Below are 27,813 nucleotides of genomic sequence, written 5' to 3' on the forward strand. Positions count from 1 at the left end.
TTACAGTGGAAAGCTGATCCTCATCCTTGGGAAAGCAGAGAGCGGAATTTGCCTTGGAATGGTCGCTTCCTTCATATCCAGCTGGGACGGATCACCTTCAACTCTCCAGCCGAAAATGTGCATCAGCAGAGAAAATGCGAGTTCAATAGCCATGGAGGCCCCTGGGCATCCTCTCCTTCCTGCCCCAAACCGAATCATACGGAAGTCTGATTGATCTGCTAAATTGATATGTTCGTCTTCCATGAATCTCTCCGGCTTGAATTGGGAAGCATCTGGGCCCCACACATTGAGATCCCTTCCAATACCCCACACATTCACGATGACCGTTGTTTTCATACGTATGTAGTATCCTCGTACTGTTACAGCTTGTACAGATTCATGTGAATCCGCTAGGGGCACCTCTGCAACTCTTATTTCTTACCCCATAAAAAAGTTAATGCAGTCTGACATGCAAGGGGAATAGCAGTTTCCTTGTTAAAGTGCCAAAATCAATTTTGAAGGAAATATAAATGCAAGGAAACTGCTATTTCCCTAACATGACAGACTGCATTAACTTTTCTATGGGGTAAGAAATAGGAGTTGCCGGAGCACCACTGGGTATAGTCGCAGAGTCTCTTTCACCACACAGTGTAGATACTTCAACCTTGCCAAATCGGACTACTTTCCTTTGCTATGTTGGCCAACGACCGATTCGACTTTTTATATTTTTCACATGATAAATGTGAATTTTACAATGATGATGAGCTTTCAATATATTTTCTCTAATAACAATAATTGATAACTATATTGATGAATAAAAATTGCAATAAATTTTATGTTTTCAAAAAAATAATTTTTTAAAATAATCTTTCCAGAGTAAATTAATTTAGATTCTTTAATAATAACCATGGGTAATTATTATTTTTTAATGAATAAATAAATTATTACAAATTCTATCATTTTCAAAAGAAAATTATTAAATGCACTTTTCAATTTTTCAATTATATAGTGTTTGAATTAATTATAATATATTTTTTTATATTATTTTTAATAAAAAAAATTAAAATAATAATGAAATTTAATTATTAATATAATATTATTAGTCCATTTTAATGTAGGATTATAGAAACAATTTTCTTCTTTGATTGCTCATAGTGAACCTTTGGTTTATATAATTTCTTCGGATTAATGTTGTCAATTGAATATATGTATTATTTAGTATTGTAAAAAAATAAAAATAAATTTTAAATTTTTGATTAATAATAACTCTAGAGTCTTATTGCATATATCACTAACATAAATTAATTTTGCACTAACTTTTAATTGTTCTTCAAATGTACAATGGACATACATGATCATTGTGTTAGGTAAACCCTATTTTTCCTACGTTGTGAAGCATCCTTGCCCATAGATCCATGACTACCCTCACAACCAACTATGTTCCTCTTGCATCAAGAGTATGATTTGCAAATGTGTGCCAAACAGCATGCCTTACAATGAAATGAGAATAGTGGAGCATGATCAAGGCGATCAACCATAAAAATAATAATGTTGTAATTGTGTGCCTATGTAGAGAGAGAGAGAGAGAATCTATGATCAAATACAAACCATGTGTGAACAATGTTGAGTAAAGAAATTTGTTATATTACTAAAAGGAAGAATAATTAGATATTACAATTAACTGAAATGAAAAATGTCTTTCACCTAATTATGTAATATTTACAAGAAGTAAAGAACATAATAGACAGGTGGATAACACTTCTTTCTCGAGTATAAACAAAATAAAAGAGTATGTAGTCTCAAAATAAAACATATTCATAGTTTGATAAACATAAATATTGTAACCAAGATCTTGACCAATAAAATGTTTACTACAGACCAAATATCATGAGATTATTATGATTGGGTAAAAAGAAAGTGGTCCATAAACAGATAAATTTATCAAAACTCTACGTCAAACATCTAGCTCACGACCATAAAGAAAACTAGCCAAATATTTTATATAAGAAAACTAAAGAACCCAGTTTATAATAAGAAGCATACGTCACAAATGACTCTGAAAGACATTCATGAGTAAGCTAGATACATTCAACCTTCAAGATTAGTGAGCAGAATATTTAAGCCTCATGGGAATGTCAAGGTCAAGCAACCATAATCAAACAATCAACATAACACAGATAAGAGTCTAACCAGAGTGACACATTGATTTTCAAACATAAAACTCTACTCCATAACTTCAAAATTTGGCTCCTTAATACCCAAAGCGACATAAAAAGAATATAAAACATTCTATAAGCACTTGGAAGATTTATGGGAAATAAAATTGGAAAGGGAAAATAGATGTCAAACTCCTACTAAAAGAATTATAACCTAACATGAGAATTTCCTGAAAACAAAGATTCTATTAGAAATCTAAGTAGGCACTCACACTACAAGAAAAATTTCGTCTAGCAGAGGCTATAACGTAGGTTTTTAGTGTTATAAAATTGGAAACAATTGTAAAAAAAACATCTCCTAAAATATATGTTGATGATAGAGGATGTTTTAGTGGAGATTATAACATAATTTCATCACAACTAAAAAAATCTAGGCGGCCAGAGTTTTTAACGAATGTCTTTTTAGTGGCATGCTTCATGGAACAAGTAGCACGAGTGTGCTACATATATAAAATCATTGGGGCCTCATACATAACTAAAAGCACCAAGGATTTGATTGAAAAGAGGACCAATGCCTGAAATGTATACTACCCTAATGAGTATATATCAAACAATGCCCCAGGGTGTTCTTTTAAGGAACGACTCCAAGGCAGGTGAAAAAATATTGCAGACCTAGTGATATTATTTAAACTCGCAACATCGATGCATATGATATAAAAGAACTGGTGTGCTAAGGATATAAAAGAACCGATGTTGTTAATTTTAATAATACTCTTGGGCAGGAAGTAATATTTTGTGGCATCGGGGCATTATGTCTATGAAAGCACTTGGGCTTAAAAAATTACAATGCACAAGGGCATTAATTGCAAACAATACTAGTGCTTGAAGAACTAAACGCCTCGGTGTTGTTTGTTTCCAGAAAAGGCATTGATCACATAAAAAAGATGTTGTCACAATGATTTTATATAATATAACACACCGGTGCATGTTTATGTTATGGACACAATGGTTTTTTGTATGAGATTCTCTCTTTTTTGGAACATTCACCTCTAGCAGTGCAATTATTGTAATTTTTAAAATTCGTTATTCACAAAAAAATCTACTTATATCTTAGAACAATATTCATATAAATTAAAATTTGATTTTTTATATTATCCGATTTTGTATCTCATCATTATAATATTTAATCGTCCATATATTTAATTAGTGGTGTACCATTTCACAGTGACATTGGATATATCAATAAGAGGCTCTTTTTCATACAAAATGGAATTTGTGTTGGTAACACCTTATCTTTCAATTGCGACACTATGTCCACTACATTAAAAAAAATATCTTATTTTCATAGAAGATGACTTGGGTTATTTGGAAGAACATTTTGTTGATTACATCGATTGCTTTATCCTTCTTGATCCTATTCCATATGAAAAAATAACAATAAAGTGAGATGAGTGTATCTACATTGGTGAAATTAATGAAAATTCAAATAAATAATATACTTCAATATAAATTGAATATCAATGTACCATAGCAATAAGTGACTCATAAAGTGTGCACATGGTTTCAAAATGAAGTATCATGCTTTGTTCCAACAATTTTTTTGCTGGCGTAGTTCCATACTTTGTTTTCTACATGTTTTAAACCCCATTATAAATCATGTATTTAATATAAATTATTTTATTTTCTATTAATTATAAACTCAGAGAAGTAAAACAACATAGATACTTACAAATTCCACAGTTAATTTTTGTTGTGCCAACATATACTCAGAACCCATATTAAACCTAACGTCAATCAATTCTTTTGATGTCTCGTCTTTATATGTTAGCACCTATTTGAAGACATTCAAGAATGGTTGTTGTAAAACAACTTTAAATATATAAAAATGAAACCTTAAGTTGTTATAAGGAAACATTAACAATTATTAAAAAAGATTAATATCAACCCTTTACTTCCTTGTCGTCCTGTTTTATGTGCTGAATGACTTCCATTTTGTTTTCTTTTCTGTAAGAAATACTTGAAAATTCATATTTAATACTAAATTATTTGTTTATATGTACAAATTCAATCATGATTACATATATTTGAAGCACGTTGTTGTTGAGATGGCTCCTCTTATGATGCAATAAAGTCCATTTCTTTGACCATCTCCTTGTAAACTTTTTTGGACATTCGTATTGACATGTTTCACATATCAGCTTGTTGACCCTTTGGGATTTTCACAATATTCTTGGAAAAAGTAACAAAGTATTTTTATATTGATATATGAAAACTAAATATAACAAAATCGATATTAGTAAATGTATGGTTTGTAGTAATATATACATAGAGATATCGAAAATCATTTTAATTAGGAATATTACCTTTTGAATGATTATTTTTTTTGTTGCCTGTTTTTTTTATTGCATGCCTGACCTTTCTCATTGCCCATTTCTCTGGAAATTCTTCCTTTAATTTAGATATAATTGGATTCTTGGAATCATTGGATTGATTTTTGTATTATAAGTAGAAAGTACGTCTATACATTTGTTCCACTATATCCCTCATAGTTCTGTAAAAAAATTCCCCATTTCATTAACCTTTGGTGCCACTCTAGAGGAGCTTAGGACCAATTCATCATCATTTACATGTTGTATAATTTTTATTTTCTTAGAACGACATCGATATTTTCCTTCATTTTTTCTCCCTGTAGGACATTAAACATATATGAATTAATAGATTGTTTGAAACATGTTATCTAATATTCTTACGTATATTATTAATAGAAAAAAAACTCATACTAAATAATATTTGTTTCATTTACCTGATTCATCCTTCTATAATTTTCCTATGAGGATTTTACACCCTTCTGTACTTATATTAGAAATAATCTTATTGGCCCTCTTCACTTTAAGGGAGAACTTCTAATAGAGAAAATTTCAAACTACAAGAAACTTCATCACAAGTCTTATTTTACATTTCTAATTTAAATTGGTAAGAGTTGCTATAAGTATTAAATTTGAATTTCATGAAATTCTCATAACTTTAGTGATGAATAAAATTTTATTAAAATAGAAAATTAAATCTAAATTTATTATAAAAATTATGACTTAAGTTTTTTAAATTTAATAGTGTATTAAATTTTATAAACCAATATAGATCCATCTTAATAATAGATGTACCGTGAGTCGAGAGGGATCAAATCACATTATAAGAAAATTCGTTTTTAGAATGTAAAACTTGAAAATAAATGTACATGTCAAAAGATTTAATTTCTTTTAGTGATTCATAAATTTGTGATGAAAATGGATCTACAGTACTAGTTTTATATTTGTATATATAGGTTGGCTATAGTGTAAATTTTCATTTGTTAAATTGTAATATTGAATAATTTAATATTATTAATATCTTTATATTAAAAATTGAATGAGTTACACATTTTTTTCTTATTAGGAACTAACTAAATTATTTTACCAGTAATTACCTTTTCCTTGTGAGTATTGAAATAGTTTATTAATTAGGTTAGAATGAATATGAATGAACTATCTAAGAAATAAAAGAATATGTATCATAATTTTACAATGATGGTTTCAACCATACTAAATTTTTGTAATTTATAGAAATATCTTTTTTTTTTTTTTTAGCTAAGTCATTTTGCATGCAATTTGAGATATAAAATTTTGATATATGTTCACCAATACATAATCTATAATAAATAATATTTCATAAAAAGAAACATGATGATAATAACCATCTAACAAACATAAACATCATCTAAGATACACATTGAAATTCATTACCATCATCTAATTATACACACCTATAGCACATATCTAATAATATAAAAGGGCATCATCATATTGATCACATATAACAAATCACAATCAGTGCAATCTAACATCATCACCACACACGTCCTCAAATTAATATACATCTCATGTCAAATAACTTCTATCACATACACATTTATCTGTAGGCACATTAAATGGACATATCCAACATGTCCTAACATTATACACATCAACACCAACATATAAATTTAGGACATAAACATGAACAAAAAAATGCACCATATATATATACAAACAAATCAGATAACTACTATCAAATACCTTATACAACAAATGTAATAGTGATAGCATGTTTTGCAGTAGAAGACGATGGATGCTCATATACTGCCTCAATTATCGAACTTTGAGGTGGATGGTTTTCTCTCTGAGGAGAAATATGAGGCACATCCTCTAGCTCTGACATGTGATCACTAAGTGAATGATGAGGAGGTGTATTAACAGAAGGCTCACCGAGACCCTGACCATGAACTGATGGGGTAGTACTACCAGAAGCATTATCATTACCCTCATCATCATGATCTGTCGTTATAACAATGTGTGAAGGCTCATCTGACATATCTACAATTGAATGCCCTTCATCCCTTCTTGCTCTTAGTAGACTTCTAACTCCGACAATATGACACATAGCATTCATCATCTCATGTTGATAGTCCCTCAAGAGACCTACGAATGTAGAATCTTCATTTATATATGGAGGCCTCGTAGGGCGGATTCTCTCCTCAACCAAAACTCTAAACAACATGTCACAATAGTCCATCCTAAATATTAGACTAGCCCTATGGGACCAAATGCACACATCCCCATGAGGATGTGTCTCACCCTCTTGGGCCTCACCCATCTCTCATATTTTCCTTACATTGGGGGAGGAAGAATGTCCCTAAGGAATGTACTGGTGTCTAAAAAATATATAGTACACAACAATAATTAGACAATTCCATTAAAAAAATAATAAAATAAGTTAAAGAACGTGCTAGAATAAATATTAGAGGAAATTTCAACCTAAAAGTGCCCATGAAATTTGCATGTAATTTCCATTTCATAATATGTATACTAATCAAAATACTTTAAACTTAAAAAGAGGTACATGCAAATTTTTTGGAGGCAAAAGAAGAAAAACTACCTTTTTAAGTGTATTTTTGGCTTATCTCCTTATAAGTGTACTCAAATTTCATGTGTAGACACTTGTTGGATGCGAAATTAAATTCCATATCCAACAAGTACCCATTATGAATACTTTTGATAAGACCCACATTGATAAAAAAAATTAAAATACATTAAAAAAGTGTGTTCGACATATTTTTTTAATGTATCTTCAATTTTTATCAATGTGGATCTTCTCAAAAGTATGCATAATGGGTACTCATTGGATGTGGAACTTAATTATGCATCCAAAACATTTTTACACTTCAAATTTGAGTAAACCTATAAGGAGACGAGCCAAATATAGAATTAAGAAAAATTAGTTTTCTTCTTTTTCCTACAAAATTCATAACTCCTATTTTATTATTTTAACTACCATTTTACTAATTTCCTTAGGAGGCCACCTTTAGGCTAAAATTTCCTCTAACATTTTATTCTAATTAATTAAGACAATAATTGAAACTGGATTAATTTAAACAAAACACTAATATTACCTCTATCATCTGTATGCTCATCCAGTGTGAAGAGGATCTTGGGACAATGTATCCAATAAATAGCCACATACAGAAATGACAATAAGATAAATGTGTGGTCATCATGATTAGTCATTAGCACTAGTGTGTGGGTGTAAATCTTGTCTGGATACTCTAGCAAGCCCCTCCTGGGCATCATCTGGCACCACATGCACATCTACACCTCATTCATCGGCCTAAAAGGGTGATTCTCAAACGTAAGCCTTGTCTCCGAAAACCCCTTAAAAGATAAAGAAAAAAGCTCTGAAGAAAAAGGGAAGGTCGTCCTCCCATGTATCATCGCATGACATCTATCTAAATCCCTACAAAACTACATCAAGAAAATGGCATACCATTTGATACATTGTGGTGCCTAAATCAAATAATTGACATAATATAAAAGAGGGAAACTATTGTGTTTCCCATCATTATTATAGTGTGTAATTACGGTCACTAATAATCAGAGGAATCTAACCTCCTACGTATCAAAATAAGAAATTTGTACATGTTCACCAAGCACCTGGAAATTTCCTAGACAGACTACATGAGCCCCAACATATCCTTGAGAGTAGACAAGTTGAATCTCTGCTACAACCCCATTGGGGACATCAGGGAACTAGGGAAAATCTCCGCCTCATCTAGATAGGCCAGTGATAAAATATATTTCCTCCTCAAAGGGCCTATACCATGCCTTAGGACTGACACGAAAAGCCTGCTTCTCAACTCCACAATAGCAGATCAGATGTGCCAACAACATTGAGTGAACCTTCAGATTGTAACCTCCTCATAGTACTTAAATAGACCTACATTCCTCAAGAATGATCGGGTTGTTGCGCTAATAGGGAGAGAGTATAAATCCCTCTCCCTCTCTCAGTCCTCCCATGGTCAGAACACATTGTATTTGTCTGCCATTTTCTCCTATTGTTGTTTCTGCTCTCTTTGTTGACATCTTTGCTACATTATTGACATATAAAATACATCAACCTCTTACATAAAACATAATTTTTTTATTAAATGAAAAATGTATTTATAAATATGGAAACATAAGTTTCAATTAAAAAAAAAAAATCTTTAGTGCACCCAAAAAAGAGTAATGCACCAGCTTTGATGTGCTATCAAACACAACTGCACTAGAGACAATGCATACATACATATAACGCACCACTTTGGTTCACATATATATATTTTCATCATGGCTCATCTCAAACTTATGCATCGGTTTGCGTGTATTATTTTTTTTCACCGGTAGAGAAAGTTCAAGTTATCAAATGCACCAATCTATATTTTTTGAATATTATTTGTGTGGTTCGATTGGTAAATATAAACGCGCCAGGCGTAACATAGAAATGTACACATCGGTGCATAATTTATAGCTTTTCCCGGTACATTTTCATTTACGAAATGAACCAAAAAAATAGTAGTGTATTAGGTTCATGGACCGAACTCCAGTGCACCATGTAAATTTATGAGGTGCACCACTATCAGTGTGAGCCATAATTGTCCAAGGACAACACATGATTTTTTTCAAAATGAGTTGATTTTTTGACCTATTTTGAAATTATAATCTACTAAAAATTGAAAATAAAGAGAAATCAAGACATTACCTCAACATTTTTTCATCACAGAGCTTTTGTTGTCACGTAATTTAGAAAAACAAATTTCACCACCATTTGAGAAAATTTGAAGGCCACACACTGAGAATGGTATGGAAGGATGGTGAACAAGAGAAACAATGACATCAGGGTGCTTGCATGAGGAAAGAGTGGCAATGGTGCTTCAAAATTCTAAAACATTGTAGATGGTAAAAATCAAATTTATGGCATGTAGGTATTTGTTTATTTAACCCTCTTTTGTTGCATTATTATAACCACACCGATGCATCAAATATCCAAGAACACCACTTTATTTTTAATTAAAAACCTTATAGCATTGCTTTTATTAAGATTCACTACAGTGTTTGAATACTTGTATTTCACTACTACTTTATCGAGCTATAGCATCGTAATTTCTAAGAACTAAATACTACCTAGAGGTGCTCTTTCAAAGACGCACCAAGGAATTTTAATAAATGAAAAACATCGGTTCTTTGTAATAAGATAGAACGGATTTTTTTTAAACTAAAAACCCTATAGTGGTGCTCTTGTGTAGATACAACAGGTCATTTTAAATAATTGACAGCACCAGTTCTCCATGGGAATATAACATCACAAATTTAAAAAACCCTGCTGGTGCTCTGGCTAAGATAGACAGGAGCATTTTGATACATGAAAAATAACAGTTCTTCATTGGAATATATGAACAATTTTTTTTGAAAATTAAAAACTATAGAGGCAATCCTTCTAAGTATGAAAAGAGGTGTTTTACTACAAGAATAGAATGAGTGTTGTGATTATATATAACACCAAAAAAAAATAAATTAACCTTTATCCATTGCTATCTATTATTCAAGCACCGATGCAAGGTATATTGTGCATGAACCAGGGTGTTATAGTACTAGTTTATCATCGGGTGGTTATTATAGTATAGCAGGACACTGGGAAAATTGAAATTTAAAACTGAATTTTTTCTAAATTTAATCGTTTTTCGGTGCTATAGAGTACTATATGCATCGACGTTGTTTGTTATTTAGCACACCTTTCTTTTGAAATAAACCTAGTACACTGCACCATGTTCTATCGGCACCAATACGTTCATATATTGCCGACCGACAGTCAAAGAAAAAATTGCTAAAACATCTACCTGCCCACCACCACTACTAATCTTTACTACAAACATATTTTTGAGCTATTTTTATAGGGGCTTACACAAAAAACTCCGCTAGAAGGCCTTTTGCTTGTAGTGTTGAGAAAATAACTTAGGGTCCATAAGAAAGGTGTGTTTAGGGTTGCATCTTTCAGCTGTAGAAAAGGGCGGATGTGACCATTGTGACCCTAACCATTGAGGTCGTGATCTGAAAACATAGAATTGACTATTTTCTCAATTTTAGTAAATATTAACTAAGGTTTACTTTATGTGAATGAAGGAGAGAAAATTGGTTTTTAAGTTCTTTAAACATAAACTTGAGAACTGAAAATGAGCATGAACAACATAAAGAAAAGAAGAAAACACATAAAACTTTGATGACGGAGTTCGTCCCTCCTGGACTACATCTCCGAGTCCTCTTCCAAGTGGGTTTCTGCTATATTAAGAATGCTCGGAAGTCTCTTTACATCAAAATGCTTCAATGAACTAATAGCTCTCAGCCTTGGCCCTTCAATGAAACTTTCAAATTACAAAAAGGCCATAGGATGGCCAAGATATGCCCAAAATGGCATTTGCAAGCACAAATATTACATGTTCTTCAACCTCACTGTACAACTCCCCCCTAATGGCGCAATGCCATATCATTTTATAAGGTCACGGGCAGGTCCGAGGGTCAAGCCTACTGACCTCCCGGACATGAATGGAAAATATGCCATTTCGTTTTAACAATATGAAGTTGGTGCATTATGGTTTGAAAATCATATGATATGTTGCAATATGTTACATCATAGTTTAAATATGGTGCATTGAATTTAATATATAACATTTGTTATTAATGTTATAGGTTGGTGGAATGTATATATATTTGTCTTAAATTGTAACCAAATGCAGTGTTGGAACCACATTGCAACCCATGGCATATGAAATGCCTATTTGTAAACTATTAACATACCACTCTACGCCATTGGGTGCCACCTCCTGTGCCACATCAACACTATGTGTTGTTCGAATTTGTTGTTAACTCCGCGCCATACCTTCATTGCCACATATCAAGACTTTTGTTGCCATATAACATTTATACTCTGTCATTTTGGATTGTTGTTGTGTTGATTGAACCATGGCTTTGGGTTGGCAGGGCCACTAGATGTAGCAGGCTCTACCAACCCTACCCCTAGTTTCCATAATACAAAAAAATAAGCACATATTTGCACCCATCACATAATAAATGTAATACATGGTGTATTGGTAAGGTTTTTCACGGTGTAGGCAGAGGTAATGGGTTTTACCCTGACCCTTCCCATCTGACCTTTGAACTATACCTACATTGACTATGACCACCTGCGTTGACTTTGGCCTACCACTTGTCATGATATGAGATTATCACCTAGCCTGCAAAGGCCCATTTTTTATTTGTTTTCCATAAATTTTAGAGTGTCTTTTCTCACTCATATGGAGACCATTTTTGAGACTGAATATACTGTTGGAATTAGCGAGATGAGCTCTTCTACTTGGAGCTATTTTTGTGAGCATATGAGACTTTTGAACTTTGAGCATTTTGAGGATCCTCCTGTATCATTCCTCGCCACTGGAAGATTTTGGGCCACTAAAAGTTTGATTTTAAGCAGAAATGGGGTGAGGGTACAACTCCCTCACCCTTTTGATCCCCATCCACTTTGCCCTGATTGGATTGATGTCTTTCAGTCCCACTCAAAGATACTCAACATCTCCTCACCTGGAAGTACGAACCTTCCTATCCAAGATGGTATCTTCCTGCAACTTAGTCATACATTCAAGTGCAAAATCATCTACAGATGGAATTTGAACATTCTCCTCTAGATCCATGATCATAGTAGGTTCATACAACTTCAAATTTTCATCATTTACAACTAAATATATGTGCATATATGGAGGAAAATTTAACCAGAATGCATTGTGACTAAGATTTTCAACAATTTCATAGTGACCATACCTAATAGGTCTCAACGTTTTACCTTCACCTTTCATCCTTTCTTTGCTAATGTAAAGCCATACTCAGTCACCAACCTGGAAGTGATGATATACCTAATGCTTGTCATGGCGCATTTTGTACTTGGCTTGACTTTTCTACAAATGATCCTAGACTACTTCATGAACTTGATGGCTTTGTTGGCATCTCCATGTTCATCCTCCTAAGATTCTTCACCAAACATGAAGTCCATTGGTGATTTTGGCAGGTAGCCCAAACATGTCGCAAAAGGAGATATGCACATAGAAGAATGCAAGGCCCAGTTGTAAGCATGTTGGACATAGTGTAATGATTCATCCCACAACTTAGCATGCTTGCTGCAATATCCTATGAGAAGATGTACCACTATTCTATTCACCACCTCTGTTTTCCCATCAGTTTGTGGTTGAAAAGTTGTGCTCTTTTTCAACTTAGTGTCAATCATTCCCCACAAAGTGGAACAAAACTCTCCCATGAAACAAGAGTCTCAATCCGAAATGATAGAACTAGGCAACCCAAAATGAACCCATACATTTTGAAAGAACAATTGTGCAGTCTATCAGACAGTTACTTGCTTTCCACATGGAACAAGAATACACATTTTTCTAAATCTATCAACCACAACATACAAATAATAGTGCCCTTTTCTAGACATAGGAAGTCCTCCTACAAAATCCATAGATATATTGTCCCATTGTCTAGAAGGAATTCGAAGTGGCATATACAAACCTAACTTTCTGTTGCTTGGTTTGATTTTGGAACAAATGACACAACCTCTGATGTACTTAGCAACTGTTTCATTCATTATAGGCCAATAGGAATACCTTTGTAATTGTGCCATTGTCTTACCTACAACAAAATTCCCTGAAACACGAGAAGAATGTGCTTCCCTAATCACATGCACTCTTTCTCCCTGTGGTATGCACAACTCTTGAAGATGGTACAATAACCTGTCATGAACATGATAATTCACTTCTTCCACATTAGCACCATGAGTTAGTGATTCATAAACATCTTTGAAATCAATATCTTAAACATATTGTTCAATGTAACTTTCGTGTGCTAAAGAACTATTTTGAAGAATTATGGAAGCATTCAAAGAAGGTCTTGATAACATATCGACTACTTCATTAGTGGTACCCTTCTTGTATTTGATTACTAAGTGGAATTTATGCAAAAACCCCATAAATATATAATGTCGAGATTGTTGCAACTTAGTTTGATATTGAAGGTACTGAGGTGGCTAATGAACTATATGAATCACTGTTTCTTTTCCCATTATATAATGTTTCCATTTTTTAATAGTTTCCACTAATGCATACAATTATTTATCATATATAGTTAGCAACTTCTTTACAATTTTTTTTTGAATGAAAACAAATAGGTTTCCCTTTTTGCAATAACATTGCACCCATTGCATACTCACTAACACTAGTTTCTATTCCAAATGGTTGTTCAAGCTCTGGTAATGCTAAGATTGGAGCTGTCACAATTCTCTGCTTTAAAGTATCAAATGCTTTTTTTTGTTTCCCACCCCATTGAAATGAGACTTTAGAACTTGTTAAAGCATGAAGTAGTGATGCAATAAAAGAGAAATGAGAAATAAATGTCCTCCAATATTGAACTGCACCTAAGAAACTTCTAACTTCCGTCACAATTTGAGGTCGTGGCCACTTAACGATTACATCGATTTTAGTTGCTTCTATTTTAAGTTGACCTCCTCCAACTATGTAACCAAGATAAATTAATTACTTTCTTCCCAAATTCACACTTAGAAAGTTCGAGATACAATTTCTCTCTTTGCAACACATCAAAAACTTGTTTTACATGCTTTACATTTTCTTCCAAAATTGAAAGGAAAATAAGAATATCGTCTAGATAGACTATGACAAATTTAATGAGAAAATGATGAGACACATCATTCATCACTCTCATACAAGTTGTTGGAGCATTGCATTAACCAAACAGAAAAGCCAACCACTTATAAATCCCCTGTCTAGTCTTAAATGCAGTTTTCCATATATCACTATTTGCAATATGAATTTCATAATAACCACTTCTTAAATCCAACTTTGTAAAGTAAACAACATTCTTTAACTGATCAAGAAAATCATCTATTCTCGGAAGAGGATACATGTTCTTAATGGGGATTTCATTTAAGGCTCTAAAATCAACACACATTCTCCAAGTTATGTCTTTCTTAGGGACTAATATGATCGGTGATCGACATAGAGAAGAACTAGCTCAAATGAAGACATTATCAACCAATTCCTGAATTTGTTTCTTAATTACTTCATTTTCTATGACCGAAATATGATACATGAAAATATTTGGAAGAGGGGCATCATATTGTAATTGAATCTCATGTTGTATTTCTCGCTTTCGAGGTAGACTTTTTGGTTCTTTAAACAATTCCTTATAAGAATACACTATTTCAACTAATTTTTCCTTAAATTGAGAATCGCATCATTGAAAAGAATCATACTTATCTTTGGGTTGTTCTTTAATAAACATGAGAACATACTTTTTACTTGAACTTATGAGTTTGTTCATTTGATTTACATTGATTAAATCCAAGCTTGTATTTACTCTATGTGCCATGACAACGTATTCAATACCATCCTTAACAAGATGACACTTATTCTCATTTCTATGAAATATGGCATCTCAATCATAAATATAAGGACTACCTCGAACAACTCCACATATATCCAAAGGAATCACATCTAAATTGACTTCATCAAAAATATTAGTTGTAATTGCAAACCTTAAGCGACACTGTTTTGTGACTTGCATTTGAGTGTTTTCTTTTAACCATCCTAAAGGGTATGGCTTTAGATGATTTTTCTTTTCTAATCCCAATTTCCTTACTAGTTCCTAGAATATTAGATTTTCTTGTTATCCACTATCGAATAATGTATCTATCTTAGTGTGCTTGGAAATAATCCTTAGGTGAAACAATTCAACCCTTTTCTTTTCTTTAATCACATCATTATATTTTGAACAAGATGCAGAACAAGTAGAAGTGAAGCTAGATTCAAAAGGAATACCAATCGAACTGATAATGGTTATCTTCTTTTAATCACCGAAGTTGGATCCCAAATCTTGTTGAACTACAGCATTAGCTTTCATCTCACCCTTCTTCTTAAGAAACTTCCTTGGCTTAAGTTGTAGATGATGCTCCCAACACTTGGATTCATCATGTCCAACCCTCTGAAAATGAATACAAGTAGGCCTTTCTCCTTATTTCTTATTTGTTTCTGATTTATTCCCCTTTGATTTTATCTTACCTTTGTTGTCTTTGGACTCTTTTTTTCTGAGTGCTTGAATGGTTTCTTCGAAAACTTTGACTAAAAAGGTCTGCCACCTTATTCAATATGAATGGATTGTACACACACTTCATCAAAGTCAGTTGGATTAAACATAAGTAATGTATGTCGCAAGTAACAATGCAAACTTCCAATATACTTTAACAAATTATCCTATGTGTTTAGTAGAACATTATGTGCTAATGAATTTTTCATGAATTCCTATCTAAAATCTTGCACACTTCGTCCTTTACTTTGTCTTATATGCTGCCAATCCATTATAGCCCGTTGCATATATCCTAAAGGATAGAATTTCTTTCTAAGAGCTTTAACAAACTTAGACCATTGAGAGATAATTTTACCTTTATGCTTCAAATCTGATTGAGTTTTACATTCCAACCCAAATCAATGTTGTTCCCCCCATTCTAAGTGTAACTAACTGAATTTTTGTAGATTCATCAACAATATTCTAAATTCTACAATACAATGCAAGTTGCTTTATCCAATTATCTAACTTTTCACGATTCATTTCACCATCATATATTGGAAACTCAAACTTAACATCATGCTTGAAAAGAGGAGATTTATTTGGTTTCTTTTGTGAGTCTAAATATGAACTGGAATGATAAGAGGATGAGGAAGAAGAGGAAGACAAAGATCAAGGAGAAGGAGGTTCATTACCATCAGCTTTTTCCTTTCCCTTTTTCACTTTCGCGCCTTTAGAAGAAGAAGTTGCATCTCTAGTCTTCTTATCTTCATAATGTTATACAATCATTGTTAGCATATTAAGGAACATCTACTAAAATTCAGCCTCGCTCTTTGTCTTAGGAACTTCTCCTTCATTTGAACCTGCCATATTTTGCGAGACTTTCCTCCTTCCAATCTCTGGATTAAACTCTTCAATTTTCCCTTCTCCACATTGCACCCTAGATCTAGTTAACATTCAAATTGGAAAATATCCTTTTTATACATGATAAACCTTGCTTTAATACCAAAATATGATCCGAAAACACAAAATTGAGTATTTGGTCAGTTTCATCAAATATTAACTAAGGTTTCTTATATGTGAATGAAGGAGAGAAATTTGTGTTTTTAAGTGCCTTAAACATAAACTTAAAAACTAAAAATGAGCATGAACAATAGAAATAAAAGAAGCAAACACATTAAAATTTGATGACGGAGTTTGTCCCTCTTGAACTACATCTCTGGGTCCGCTTCCAAGTGGGCGTCCATTGTATTATGAATTCTGAGAAGACTCTTAACATCAAAATTATTTTGTGAGCTGATAGCTCTCAGCTTTAGCTCTTCAACGCAAATTTCAGATTACAAAAAGGTCCAAGGACGGCCAAGATATGCCTAAAAAGGCCTTTGAAGGCACAAATATTACATAGTTTTCAGTTGCACTATACAACTCCCCCTTTAGGTCGCAATAGACTATCATTTTATAAGGTCACGGGCAGGTCCCAGGGTCAAACCCGTGGACCTCCCGAACTTGAATGGAAAATATGGAATTTTGTTTTAATAAATATGAAGTTGGCGCATTATGGTTTGAAAACCATATGATATATTGCAATAAACTACAACATGGTTTAAATATGGCACATTGAATCTAATATATAAAATTTGTTATTAATGTTATAGGTTGGAAGAATATATATATTTGGCATATATTGTAACCAAACACAGCGGTGGAACCATGTTGAAACCTATGGCACATGACATGCCAATTCATAAACTATTAACATACTGCTTCGCGCCATTGGGTGCCACCTCCCTTGCCACATCAACAATTTGTGCAGTTTAAACTTGTTCTTAACTCCACGCCATACCTTTACTGCCACATATCAACTCTTCCATTGCCATATAACATTTATATTCACCTTTTCAAATTGTTTTTGCACCGATTAAACCATGGTTTTGGCTTGATTGGGCCACTAGATATGGTGGGCTTCACCAACCCTACCCCCACTTGCTATAATACAAAACAATAAATACATATTTGTGCCCATCATTTAATAAATGAAATACATGGAATATTGGTAAGGTTTTTCACTGTGTAGGCAGAGGTCACGAGTTCGACCCCAATGCTGCCCATCCGACCTTTGAACTATACCTACTTTGACTTTGACCACCTGCGTTGACATTGACCTGCCAATTGTTGTGATATGAGATTTCCAATTGGCATTAAAAGGTCCATGCTTTTACATGTTTGCCATAAATTTTGAGAGTGTGTTTTCTCACTCATTTGGAGCCCATTTTTGAAATTGAATATACTGTCGAAATCAACGCGAAGGTCTCTTCGACTTGGTGCTAGTTCTACGAGCATCTGAGACTTTATAACTTTGACCATTTTGAAGATCCTCCTAGATTAGGCCATAACCATCACATTATACACTAAACATCAAAATTTAGTTGGGGAATGATATACATAAAAAGTTGAAGAAGATAAGTCAATGAGAATAATTAAAAAATAATATGTCATTGTTGCTAACCATAGGTCAAGGTAAGCTATTCTCCTCCGAATATTATCCCTATAATAAAAAATGCATTTAATGACCCATTTTGTAGTTAACATTGGAGGAATATTATTGTACAAAGAGTCTCAGGCAGAGGAAGCTAAAAGCAGACAATAAGTGGAAAGTTTGTTAAACCAAAATTGTAACCCTAGCTGGAAACCCAAAAAAATCACAAATTTCCAATTATCGATGTCACCTAGAAAGACAATAATGGAAAATGCATGAGTAAAATGGTTTAACTAAGGAAGCACTATGAACAGTGAGGGTTCCACTGAAGAGCTCATTCCTTATGGGCAAAGGTGTACATCCGAGTTAGGAGCAGCATCGTGGAAGCGCAGGTAGTTACTTTATAACCACTTAACTCCATCACATTGTAGATTGAAGCACTAATCATTAGGAACATCAAATCATTTTTGTATTCCCATTCAAAAGGAAAACTGAATCCCAAGATCATAGTCTGAATAGCTAGAGATCTAAAATATTTAGATGAAGCAATGTCAACACTATTGTGTTGATGTGACCAACATGTATGGAATGTCTAATTTCCAATGGGCACATAAGGAGGTTGATATAACATCATATAAAACAAAGAAAATTAAAACCCTAGGTTTTGCACTGAGGGAAGAATTGTATATTTCCACATATGAATTAGACATAATGACATAAGTTATGTAAGTTTACAAGCAACCCCAACATAACTACCATGAATTTTATGCACTATAAGTGTGTCACATATATTATATGTGATGGGAAACAACGATAATATAAAGTGTTATCTTGAATTTAGAAGAAATAGCATGACCATATAAATAATTTACAACTGGTGATAAGTGGTAATTTATCATTTACCATAGTAAAAAAAAATGAGCAGGTATGTTACAAGTTGTATGAGAACCATAGTTAGCACACTATGGTCTATTGAGGGCAAACCAATATAGTAACAAATTATATGTTTTGTTCAAGAGAGATAAAGTGATGAGAAGTGGAATTGGTATGATGATCATACCACCTACAAGGCCACCTACAGGGCCTAGCTCAATACCCTTTCCAAGACCCAATCTACAAATTTGGGTTGAGTTAGGGGACTAACCTCGATCCACAACCATAATGCTACTGGAAATAGTGCAATAGTTGAGGATATGAAGGAAAATTTAAGTGCTGATAATGACAAATTGACATGAGACCAAAAAATAACAATTAAAATTTTAATCAACAAATAGAATCAAAGAAACATAGCCCCAAATCCTGATAATGGAAACAAAGTAGAATCACACATGTAGAGAGAGCACAAGATATTTGTGAAAAATCCTAATGAAGAGTCAGAGGGTGCCTACAAAATGGGTGAGGAATAATATTGAAGTGCTTCTTAGGGGTAAATGTAAAAATGGCAAAAAAATATAAAAAAAGAAAATTACAAGGGGAATTTAGGAAAATTATGCCCGCAACCTTTCACTGTGAATTTGAGGAAGCTACAGAAGGTTGGTTGGTAAATATTAATAAGTACTAGCAGATTTATGAATATGATGACAACTTGAAGGCTTGTCTAGCAATATATTATCTCTAAATAAAAGCAACCCTATCGTGGGAAAAAGTTTAGGCATTCCAAGGAGCTTATGAACATGGGATAAAATGGGAGAATTTACAACAATATTTCAAGAATAAGTACTTAACAGAGCAGTTTTATGATGACAAAGCCAAAGCATTTTATGACCTCACATTGGCTCAGTTATCTATGGATAAGTAGGTAGAAAAATTTACTTCCTTATTGATGTATTTCCCTTACATATGAGAAGAAAAGGCTAAGGTGTAGTGTTTTATAGGTAGTCTACCAGTATCTATGAAGGAACGGTTGGAGATTGATAAAATTAATACCACAAAATAAGTTGTTCATAAAGAAAAAATATGTTATCAACGACCGAAAAAAGAGGAGATAATAATAAAAAATCCTCAGGTGAGAAGGGGTTGAAATATATTTATAATACTAAGAATAAAAAAATTATAAATACTAAGAATTCACATTAAAACCAACAAAGTAAATTTTCATGAAAAAGTAGGCAAAAATCTCGGCTAGAGAATGAATCCAAACCAACAAAATTGTCAACCAAACTTGAATCTAGCCAACCACAAAAAACACCATTACAGTGTTCAAGTTGTGGAGAACCACATTATATTAAGAATTGTCTGTATTATGGAAGAAGAGAATAGGTAGAAAATATTCAAGTGGCATCTACTATAGAAGAAGTGGTGAGAATTCTAACCAATATCAATGTTGTACTAGAGGACCGTTAACAACCTACAATGATTGAATTTGAAGGTAGGATTTCCAGTCATGTTGTGTCAATTTTAATATACCCTAGTGCAAGCCTGAGCTACATTAACCCAAAATAGTGGAGTCATGTCATTTGCAAGTTAGTAAGTTTAAGAACCTATGGCTATTTTAGTTAGCCCCTTGGGAAAGAAACGGAGTGGTAGCAAAAATTGAGGATTATCCTGTTAAATTTGCAGTACAACCAATAAAAATAAATTTAAACATTTTTCCCTTAGGTTCTGATGACATTTTAATTGGTATGGATTGGATAGGAAAACATTAGTCCCTTATAGACTGTAAAAGTAAAACTATTAGTTTTATTGATGAAGAAGGTGTTAGGAAATAAATCCAAGGGATAGTAAGACCCTTCAAATTAAGACCAGTCATAGCCTCACACCTAGGAAAATTCATTACGAAGGGTTTTCATATTTTTTCAACCCGATTCGGGTACGCTAACTCTAACAAAAAGACAACAACCTTAGAAAATCTTCCAGTTGTTCTGAATTTTGTAGATGTATTCCAAAAAGAGATTCTTGGGTTGCCCCGGAAATGAGATATTGATTTTACAATTGAATTGATTATGGGAGCCACCGCAATATCTAACACACCATATAGCATGATTATGCTAGAACTAACTAAATTAAAAATGCAACTACAAGAGTTGCTTAATAAAAAATACATTTTTCCAAGTGTATCTCCATGGGGAGACCTATAATCATTGTCAAAATGAAAGATGGCACCTTAGAGCTTTGAATTGACTATTGACAATTGAATAAATTAGCCATTAAAAAAATATTTGCTACCCAGAATCAATGATTTATTCAATAAATCTAAGGTCGCTATTGTGTTTTCCAAGATTTATTTATGCTCATGGTACCATCTATTACATATCAAAGAAGAATACATATGCAAAACTGCATTCAAAACTACATTTAGGACTTGTTACGAGAAATATGGGTTTGTAGTCCTACCTTTTGGGCTTACTAATGCCTCGACCACATTTATGTGCATTATGAATCGTATATTTCAACCATATATAGGAAATTTCGTCTTAATCTTTATTGGTCACATACAAATTTACTCAAAGAATGTGGAAGAACATAAAATCCATTTACAAAGAGTATTGAAAAGCTTGCAGGAAGAGCAACTATACAATAAGTATAGTAAATGCAAGTTTACAAATTGAAAAATATAATATTTGGGGCATGTAATCAAGAAATAGGGAATAGTTGTAAATGCATAAAATATTAAAACAATTATGGAATAACATATTCATAAAAATGGTGCAGATATTAGATCCTTTATGGGGTTAGTGGGTTATTATTTCCGCTTTATATATTGATTTTCTAGAGTCGCATACGTCATTACCCCTTTACAAAATAAGCGGACAAATTTTAAGTAGGCAATAAAATGTCAAAATATTTCTGACCAACTAAAGCATCTATTGAATCCAACCACCGATCTAAGGATTGCAGGCCTACAAAAGGAATTTATTTCTTGTATAAATCATGTCAGGAAGGGGTAGGGGTCATTTTTATGTAAGAGGGTTGTGTGGTAGCCTATGAGTCCAAAACATTGAAGGAGCATGAGAAAAGGTACTATGTTTATGATTTAGAATTGACAATAGTAGGCCATGCTTTAAAAGTATGGGAACACTACCTGTTAGGAAAGAAATTTATTTTGATAACTGATCACAGTAGCTTCGCTATTTTCTTTAAGCAACCCACCCTTAACACACCCTTAACACTCGACAACCATGATGGACTACTTCCATAAGAGAAATTGAATTTGATATAAAGAACTTGAAAGGAAAAGAAAACTGGGTGGTAGATTCCCTAAGTAGAAGGCTTAACTATATTTATGAAATTTCATTTAGTCAAATAAAATTTCATTTTTAAGATTAGATTAAAAATACAGCCCAAAGACACCCAAACTATCAAATTTTGTGGAAGAAAATAAAAGAAGAAAACAAAATTGAAGAACAAATGAGATATGAAATTAATAGGGATGATTTTTTTATCTATAGGAGCAAAATTTATGCTCCCAACCAACAAGAGATTAAGAAACTAATTTTATATGAATATAAGAAAAACCCTTATGTTGCCCACCCTTGTTGCCAGAAATTAATTATTTTTTTGAGGAAGGATTATTCTTTTCCTACTATGCATAGGGAAATGGCAGAATATCTAAAAAAAGGTATAGAGTGCCAACAGATAAAGGATCAACAACAACATCCAACAAGTTCACTTCATTTGATACACATTCCTTAATGGAAATGGGAAATTACCACTCTAGATTTTATCATAGGTCTACGCAAGTCAAAAAGGAAAATGACACCATAATGGTCGCGGTAGATAAATTGAGTAAATAAACACATATTGTTCTTGTAAAATAAACCTACAAATCTCATCAAATTGATGACATCTTTATGAGGGAAAATTTTCATTTATATGGTATACCTAAGGTAATAATCTAGGATAGAGATATGAAGTTTACATCTGCTTTTTGGAAGGCTCTCTTTAGTATATTAAGCACTCAAGTATAGTTATGTATTTACTACCATCCATATATTTATGGGAAAATTGAACGAGTGAAACAAGTGTTGGAGGATATATTATGGTTGTGTCACGCAACAACTAATAAAGTGGGAATATTTTCTACACTTGGTGAAATTTTCATACAATAGTAACTATCATGCTTCCTTAAGGATGAGCCCAATTCGAGGTATTGTATGTGTGGAGGTGTAGGACACCTATTAATTGGAGTAATCTTGAACATAAACTAATATTGGGAGTAGACATGCTAAAATAAAGGGAACACATTATGAGGAAAGTACAATTGAACTTCAAGGTTGCTCAAGATCAATAGAAAAGTTATGTAGGTAAAATATGAACTTATAGGGAGTTTCAAGGGGGACATAATGTGTATATAAGGGTTAAAAGAAAAAATATCACCTTGAGGTGGGAAAGTTGGGAAAAACTAGCTCCCTGATTTTGTGTCCCTTTCCAAATACTTGCACAATTTAGGCATGTAGCCTCTCAATCGGATTTCCCTAGCCATATACATGCACATAATGTATTACATTTTTATTTGTTAAGTAAGTACATACATGATCCTAAGAATATTATAAATTAGGAGGATGTTGTGTAGGTAATATAATAAACCTGAAATGATTTAATTAATGATTGATTGGAAACTAGAAAAAGTTTTAGTGACTGGGAATGTAGGTCAAGTCGAATTGAGAATTCCATGTCGAGGTTTTTTGTATTCTCAACCAGAGAGAAATAATATCATGGAAATGAGTTATCACCCAGGTTAAAGTGCAAGTAATGCACTTCACCCCAGAAGAGACTATTTGGGAGGATGAGAAATTTATGGCTGAGGCATATCCTAGCCTATTCTAAGGGCCCGGAAAACATCAAGGAGCTTGGTTGCATGAGGAACAAAAGAGGAAAGAAAAGTTGTAAGCTTGATACCCCCAGATAGGGTGTTGTTGAGGGAGGTAGTATTTTGCTAAAAGGTAATTATTGAGCTAGTTGTCCAGTAGAATTCCAAATTGGACATTTTGTGGTTAGTGAAAACTTATGCTAAACCTAATGTGGTCAGAGATTATTATGCTTAGGTAAAACAAAATATTTCCATATATGGATAACTCACTTGTGGTTGTAAGGAAAACTCACAAATATTTTATACAAGAAAAATAAAGAACCTAGATTATAATAGCAAGCATATGTCAAAAGTTCCTTTAGAATACACTGAGAAGTAAGATAAATACATTTGACTTTCAATATTATAGAGAGAAAGGATTTAAGCCTCATGAGTAATTCAAGGTCGAGCGACCATAATCAAAATATTAACATAACATTGATTTAAGTTATGAGATGCAACAACAGAATGGCGAAGCCGTGCAGAGATACACTCTGATACTGTGCATGGTAGATTGTTGGTTAACAGAGAGACAATCGATAATTGTGTTCTAATAATAAAAAAACTAGGATTGCAGTTGAGAAATGGCGGGTATGCAACATTGTTCAGATATATGTGTGGAGACCTGAGTGCGTGCATGTGTTGTTGAGGAGAGGCCAAGTCTACTAGTGTTACAGAGAGAGGTTGAGAGTTCCTATGGAGAGGAAAGAGTCCTAGAGTGTTCAAGGGCTATTTTGAGAGTTTAAGAATGCCTATAGAATGGAAGAGGGTCAAGGGTGGAGTATATTCTATGGAGTGTGACATGTGTGGAGAGCTTCGAGTGTGATTGCACTGCTCAGAATGTGTGCCAGAGCAAAAAGAGAAGGTATAGAGCAAAGAGGTCACATGAGTATGTTATTGCAAAGTGTGAAGAGTGAAAATACTATTGTGTATTTGTGTAGACTGATGAATATAATAATATGATTCTCTAGAGTGTGCAAAGGACAGATTGTTGCATGGGCCAAAACGATTTTGAGGAGAACATAGTTAAAAACAGGTAGAGAAGCTACCAATTACAATGTGCAGTAAGTTTTCTTTTGATTATGTGTTGGAGCTGGCATACTAGAAGTTGGTCCTTCCTTTATTAGTGGGTGTCTAAGAACTTGGGTGTTGGTTCCTCCTACAAGTTGGTTCTTGCATAAATCCAAGGAGCTACAAGTTGGTTCATGCAATAAATCCATGAATTTGGTGCTTTATATGGTGCTTCTAGTAGGCTGATCAACCTTTCTCAGAAGGAGGGAATTGGCACTTCTTGCTAATGGGTTATACCAAAAAATAAAAGGGAGTTTATGCTTCTTGTGACTGGTATCTCACAAACAAATTGATGTAATAGAGTAGGTTCTCTTATTTTTGCATCAATAAGAAAAACAAGCTTTGGTGGCTTTTCTCCCGAAAGGGTTTCCATGTTAAACCTATGTGTCATATGTGTGTGTCTCATGATGTGTGTGTTTATGTTTATTCATCTGGCTATTGTTATGTTATTTTAATGGTTTCCCTCATTTAAGTGGATACAAAGTTTGAATAAGTAAAGAAAAATTGGCATAAAACTCGAAATTAGCCTTAATATTAATTCACCCCCTCTCAGTATTAACGTTGTTTCCAACAAAACCGTAATCATCATGAGCATAAAAGTCAACCACAGTAACCATTCAAACTAAGGAAAACCAAAGTCACCGTGGGCACTAACTTAAATATTTTTTGCAAATGTGACACACAACAAATAAATTCACATTGTAACAAATAATAAACAACATAATGATGTGAAAAACAACCAACAAATTTGCACTACGATGAACAAAAGGCAACTTCACAATGTAAAGAACAACAAATAATGTTGTAATTTGAGGAATGAGAAATGACATTGCAATGTGATGAACAAGCAACAATTCATAATTTAATAATCAACAATCCATGTGGAAATGTGACAATATTGAAATGTGAAAAACAAAATTTCAAATTAAAAACAACAAATGATGTCACAATATGATGAACAAGAAATGACAATGCAATTTCAAAAATAATAAACGTCATTGTGGACTGGACTAGGTTTTTTACATTCGCCTATATTTAGAAGGTTACTAGGTTGACCCAAGTTTAGTAAGTAAACTATAGTGAAGCATAGTTAACTAGGTTACCTGGGTTTACAAGGTCTACTATACATTGACATAACTTATTAACTAAACATTAAAATATGCATTAACACATGTAATCTATAGTTCACTATGGCAGGTCATGGTTAGCATGATCAAGCGTAGTCAAAATGAGTATTAAAGTTAACCATAGTCAACATGGGATCCCTAGTGGACCATAGCCACAACGGGAATTAACATTAATTTTGTTCCCAAATTGACAAACCAAAGACAACATCACAATGTGGTGGACAATAAACAACTCCATAATGTGACAAACATCAAACAATGTTGTAATGTGATGAACAATAAACAACATTATAATTTGACAAAACAATGACATTGAAATGTGATGAATAAGAAAAAATGTTGTATTTTGAATGATAAGGATGAATTATGAACACAATTCACAGTATAAGTTCATAGTCATTCCATTCGTGTTGACAAATATACTAGTCACCTTCATGTTCTTGATGAACAACGTTTTCAATAAATATCTAGATAACTTTGTCCTAATTTTGATAGATGATATCGTGATCTACTTGAGGAATGAATAGGAGCATGATGAACACTTAAGGATAGTGTTGTAGACCTTAAGGGAACACCAAATTATATGCAAAATTCAGTATGTGTGGATTTTATCAATAGGAAATACAATATTTGGGACATGTTATCTTCGAAAAGGGGATAGGAGTAGACCCAAAAAAGGTGAAATCCATCCTATATTAGCTAGTGGCTAACGACGTAGCATAAATTAGGTTTTCTATGGGGATAATAAGGAATTATAGAAGGTTTCTTGAAAATTACATCTCCTATAAATTAATTACAGAAAAAGTGTTGCAAGTTTAACTCGACCCCTAAATGTCAGGAAAATTTAGACACCCTTAAACACTTGCTAACCACCACTCCCATATTATGAATTGCAAATCCATATCAAGGTTTCACATTGTACACTTATTTCTCCAAGGATCGATTAAGGGTGTTTTTTCGTAGGAATAATACATGATTTCTTACAAGTCCCAGAAATTGAACGAATATGAAAAAATTATGCCATCGATGATCTAGAGTTGACATCAATCATATACGCTCTCAAAGTGTTGTAGCAGTATCTTATTGGGAAATTATTTGCGCTGATGAATGACAACATGAGCCTAAGTTACTTTTTTGATCATCCTAAATTAAATGTTAGACATGCTAGATGGTTGGTCGTTATTAACAAATACAATTTTGAAATGAAGCACATAAAGGGTAAGGAAAATAAGGTTGCAGATGCTCTTAGTAGGAGGTTAATCCTACTACATGCCACAGTCACAAGTCATTTTTAAATATATATGCTACCAATTATTAAAATAACATAATAATATTAGAAAAAGAGCTAAACAAATTAAATTAAAATTTGTAGATGTTGGACACCTAATCCTAAAGGGTTAGTGTGGAAGCCGAAAAGACTAAGCAGTCCAAGAGACCTTGGGATCTGAAACCCAAGAGTCACAACATTGTATTATAAATGTACATCTCATGTTAATAAAAAATGTACTCACTGATTTATCTTTTAGATTGTCTTGCTGTCCATGTGAGTTTAACATGGTATCAGAGCCGCTTGTTTTTCTGTGGCCTGTTATGTGCACGTCAGTCCTGCACCTCTGCCCATAATTCTGTGTCTGAGCTGCTCATACCTGAGCGCTGTCTCTGTCCTGCGTTTCATTCTCTGCCCTGACACTGCGCCCTCTGTCATGCGTTCCAT

At 33.2% G+C, this 27,813-nt stretch overlaps 1 pseudogene; it reads right to left on the reverse strand.

Annotated features, from left to right (window-relative positions):
* Nucleotides 1-27,813, reverse strand: LOC149252148 (cytochrome P450 750A1 pseudogene; annotated as a pseudogene).

Source organism: Pinus tabuliformis, chromosome 7 (genome assembly GCF_031772625.1).
Source record: "Pinus tabuliformis cultivar Carrire ecotype Pingquan chromosome 7, CPIR1, whole genome shotgun sequence".
NCBI classification, from domain to species: Eukaryota; Viridiplantae; Streptophyta; class Pinopsida; order Pinales; family Pinaceae; genus Pinus; species Pinus tabuliformis.